Here is a 5,689-nt window from a genome sequence, read left to right on the forward strand (position 1 = left end):
CAACCCAACAAAAGAGTGGGTCTCTGTGGGGTTCCAGGACCATCTTTATTAGAATCACTCAGGATGCTTATTGAAAACCCAGATTCCTGAGGAATAGTCAACACATGAAAGAATCAGGATGTGCTATGTCAGAGCCCTACAATCTGCCTTTTATCAGTGTTCATGGTAATCCCTAAGTATACGGTGAAGTTTAAGAACCATTGCCATGGGCCTTTAATACCTTTCATTTTGTTAAGAACTTGATTATAATTCAGCAAATGCAAAAATAATTCACATATGCTGATTCTTATACCAGAACAAGTAATTTAATTAGGTTTTATTCTGTGTTTCTAATTTACAAATAATAAATCCATAATTTTCCTATGCTAACTGTGAAGTAAATTCACTAACATTAAATCAGCACTAGTAACTATGACAACTAACATTCCTAGAACCACTTTATCATTGAAATAAAAATCAAATGCCCAGGGCCCTTATTGATTGTATATGTGTCATAAAGATATAAATACTCCTGTATATTTCTGAGTAACCATAGTTTCTTACAAATAATAGTTTGTAAGATCTGTGTAGATCTGTGTCCTCGTTAGCACAGATCTAAGCCAGCAGAAAGTTATTTGGTCCCTCCTTCAGAAAAATCAGGTGGAATGCTATAAACACATGGCATTTGAAATTGTGTCATGTATTTGTGTCTGTTTACTGATTTGCTGTCTGGATCCTGACCCACAAATTGAGAACTGTATGAGTGCAAGGGCTCTGTCTACCACTGAAGCACCAGCACCTAAAATAGTGCCTAGTGGATACAGGTGCTTAACAAATATTTATTAAATAAACAAAAAGGAAGGGAATCGTCCCACATTAAGACAGTGCGTAATATAAAAACTTTATCCTAAATCATCAATAAATCTTTGAAACCACAATGTTTATTTTCAATAATCATTTAATTGTGTCAGTTTGTTTTATTAGCCAAAGTTTGTAGTATCATACTGCCCTTTTATGCTATTTATTAGCCAGGAGGTCCCTAGCAGCCAGGGTGGGCCGGGGTACTGTGGGCTTGGGTGCTGTGCATATGTACATACGTTTCACCTATTTCTACATGTGTACATAATTTACATAATGCACACAGATATATACAATTGTACCTATAGTACATATGTACATAGTGTGTACATTATGTACATGTGTACATATGTGTTATCACAATAAATGTATATGTACATAATATGTACACAATACATATGTACATAATGTGTACAGTATGTACATTTCTTATGTATTATATATATTGTGATTATGTTATTGTGATTATATATATAACTGATATTTCAATAAATGTACATATTATACACATGTACCTACGTATTATGTACACATATAAATATAAAGGTACATACTTTATACACTATGTACATTTCTTCTACATATGTATTGTGTACACATATCTACATCACAGTAAATGTGCATATTGTACATATCATATACATTTATTGCAATATACCAATAAATGTACACATGAGTACATTCTGGGATATTATTTTTAGTCTATCAGATAAAAATTACTGTTATCAAAGTGGGTATACATCCATGTGTGTACATATTGTACACGTGTATAGATGGTACATATCTACATGTGTACATATATGTACACATGTACTTATTGTACATATCTACATACTGTGCACATATATGTATATTGTACATCTGTAATAAGCACATGTACACATGTACAGATTACAGATTGTACGTCTACATAATGTATACGATGTGTACATTATGTACATGTGTACATATAATATCACAGTAAATGTATATGCACATGATGCGTACAATATGTACATTTATTGTGATATGTATTATATATTGTGATTATATATGTTGTGATTGTATATATATCATTGTGATATTACAATAAATGTACATATTGTACACATGTACATACATATTGTGTACAGATTATGTACATATAAATGTACATATTGTACAGATTATGTACATTTATTGTACATGTGTATTGTATACATATATGTACATCACCGTAAATGTACATATAGTACATATTATATACATTTATTGTAATATCCCAATAAATGTACACATGAGTATATTCTGGGATTTTATTTTTAGTACTTCTAATATCAAAGTGGGTATACACCCATGTGTGTACATTTTGTGATATTATCCATCATATCCTAAGTAGGCATTACTCTCATTGTGAAAGCAAATGTACACTGTGATTTTTCCAATATCACAGGTGGTGTACAATGCTACTGTGACGTAGGTCTCTAATGCCCTGGGGAGAGAGGATGATTATACCCTGAATATCGCAGGAAGTGTACACCACCACTGTCATATTGTTTCTAATATCCGAAAACGGAGAGGATATTACTCCAAATATTTCAGGAAGCGCACAAACCCCCAGTGATATTGTTCCTAATAACTAGGGTATTACAGATGATATGACTCATGGTGTGACTGGGGCTGTACACCCCCCTGTGATATTGTTCCTAATATCCAGGGAAGGAGAGGATGATGTTACTGCCCATATGAAAATACTCTCAATATGGCAAGAGGTGTACACCAAGCTCTGATATGGTCACTAATGTCCACAAAAAAAAAACAATTATATTGAATTAAATATTGCAAGGGGTGAAACCCCCATGTACTTTCAATCCTAATGTCAAGGGGGGTGAAAATGACATTTTTGTCAATATCGCAGAGGTGTAACTAGAACTAGTGTTATTGTACCTAATATAAAAAAAGAAAAACAACAGAATAACATTATCATCTCCCTATGATATGGTTCCGAGTATCATATTACACCACGTTTTCAAAATAGTCGGTCCCTAGCAGCCAGGGTGGGCCGGGTGGCTGCTACAGGCCCTCTGGCAGGGCTGTGGGCACAGCCCCCTAGCCAGGGGGTCCCTAGCAGCCAGGGTGGGCCAGGGGAAAATGTCTAGCTCAGCCTACTTCCAAGCTCACAGGACATGGAATGAGGCACCAGCAGACCCTTTGGGGAAACTCCTTTCCCTGTCCTCTGTGACCAGGAGGAAAGGAGGCTTAGTGGTCTGGTATTTCTGGGTGTACAGCCTCTTTGTTTCTTTCTTATCTTTCTTGCCCATATCACGTATCAGGTCCCTTGGATCAAGGACAGAACTAGATTGTACCCCTCTGGGTGGCCGCTCACTACACTTTAGGGCCAGGTAACTGGTTTAGTGAGTTCCAGGTTCACAGAGGGAAAGGAACTGCTCAGGATAGGTCATCCCCAGAGCCTCCCCCATGCCAGATTGAGGTGATTCAGGTGACAAGATTTAAAGCAGATTTTGGACTCCTGAGTTGATGTTATAATGGGATGAGGCCTTGGGGCAGGGTGAATGTATTTTGTATTTGGACTGAACATACATCTTTGGGGTCTAGAGAGCTGACTAGATAGGTAGACTGTCTCTCCCCACACAATGATGTCCATGCCCTAATCCCCAAGAACCTCTGAAGATGTCACCTTATGTAGCCAAAGGGACTTTGCAGGTGAGATTAGCAAGGGGTTTGAGACAGGGAGATTGGCCTGGATACCCAGGTGAGCCCAATCTAACCACACATGTTCTTAAAAGCACAGTACTTTCTTGGGCTTAAACAGGAATGATAAGGAGGAATGGGAGGTCTGAGAAGTCACCACCCCACACAAGGAGCAACCATGAGTCTTGTTCACCTCGCGTATTCCCAGAGCCTGGAACCCAGCAGGTGTTTGGCCACAGAAAGGCCAATAAAGTGAACTTTTGTGGTTTCTTTTTGTTTTTGATACGGAGTTTTGCTCTTGTTGCCTAAGCTGTAGTGCAATGGTGCAGTCTTGGCTCACTGCAACCTCTGCCTCCCGGGTTCAGGCGATTCTCCTGTCTAATCCTCTCCAGTAGTACGTGCCTCTACGCCCAGATAATTTTTTGTATTTTTAATAGAAATGGGGTTTCCCCATGTTAGCCAGGCTGGTCTCAAACTCCTGACCTCAGCTGATTCACCCACCTCAGCCTCCCAAAGTGCTGGGATTACAGGTGTGAGCCACTAAAGTAAACTTTTAAGCACCAGATTCCAGGTAGCAGCCATGTGGGTGAATTATTTAACCTCTCTGACTTCCTGTCATCCCATTTCTATGGATATCAGAAGTAAGGGCATTGAAATGACCCACCCAATGTTATCCAATGAATGAACAGTGGGGCTGGCCCCACTGCAAGCCCTTCAGAACCCTTCTGGTTGACAAATCCAGCAGCCCCCCACCCCCACCTCAGCCTGGCCAAAATGGGCAGAACTCCTGGGTAAACAGAAGTGAAGGTTCTCATGGCCCCATTTTGTTCCTTTGCTTCATTCTGTGCCTTTGTTTTCTGGTGACTTGTTGTCATCCCATTTCCCGAGCACAGACCAGCAGAGGGTACCAGTGCCCATGCAGGGACCTTCAGCTCCCAGAGCTGCCCTGGGGAAGAGCTGCTGTAGGGAAGTGCCTGCTCCTGACCACCCACATGTGTCCCTAATGATGAGGGGCACCTACTGGTTCATAACCTGACTCTGTGGCTGGAGAGAGCCCCTGGACAAAGGACTTCATCTCCATGGCTGCAGTTTTCACAGCTCTGAAAGGGGATAGGGGAAACGCACCTCCCAGGAGTACTGGGACAGTAAAATGAAGCAACCCATGAGATGGCTTCCAGCACAGTCCCTGGCACTTAATTCTCTGTTGAATTTCCATCCTTTTTGTTTTGTTTTGTTTTTTTTGAGACAGAGCTTTGCTCTGTTGCACAGGCTGGAGTGCAGTAGCGCAGTCTCAGCTCATTGCAACTCTGCCTCTTGGGTTCAAGCGATTCTTCTGCGTCAGCCTACCGAGTAGCTGGGACTACAGGCACCCCCCCCCACCACACACATCTGGCTAATTTTTGCATTTTTAGTAGAGACATGGTTTCACCATGTTGGCCAGGCTGGTCTTGAAATCCTGACTCCAGGTGATCTGCCCGTCTCAGCCTCCCAAAGTGCTGGGGTTACAGGTGTGAGCCACTGAGCCCAGCTGAATTTGCATTCTTTATCAAGAGTCAATCTCATTTCAGATTCTGCCCAAACCACATGAATCATTTTTTGGACTCAGCTGGCTATCTCCTTTTCCTCCACGCTTTTATGTCTTTACCAAGTCTTCCTTCTGTACTTAAAGAGCACTCCCCCACAGTCTAGCCACATCCTCAGGTTCACTATAAACTATACAGGGGGTCTAATTCAAAAGGCCCTCCTAAGCAGGGGGCTCCTTTCCTTTGAAAACTGCTTCAGGCCACATGTAAATTCAAGACACTGCCTTTGCTTGTATATTTCCACTGTCTTCCTGCCTAAAACCCAGCCAGTCCTAACACTGACTGACTGCCCATGTATGTTACATAAGACCCCAAGCTAGGCAGGGATACTGAGATAAGTAAGACACAATCACACATCACTGGAAGCACCTCCATCCAACAGAGACAGAGACAGCAATAGATGATTTCAGAACAGCATATGTGCCTGTCTACAGAGACTCACTCTTAGGAGGTGAACATTAATTCAGTTCCCAAGAACCTACAAGGTACCACCCTTCAAAGGAAGAGTGGTCTCCACTTCACAGACTGACTTTCAAGGCCAAAGTCAAACAGGAACCAGTAGGACCAGGACTGGACCCCAGGTTTGGCTGACATCACTA

The sequence above is a fragment of the Sapajus apella genome, unplaced genomic scaffold (genome assembly GCF_009761245.1).
Source record: "Sapajus apella isolate SASKATOON/1434 unplaced genomic scaffold, GSC_monkey_1.0 scaffold58, whole genome shotgun sequence".
NCBI lineage: Eukaryota > Metazoa > Chordata > Mammalia > Primates > Cebidae > Sapajus > Sapajus apella.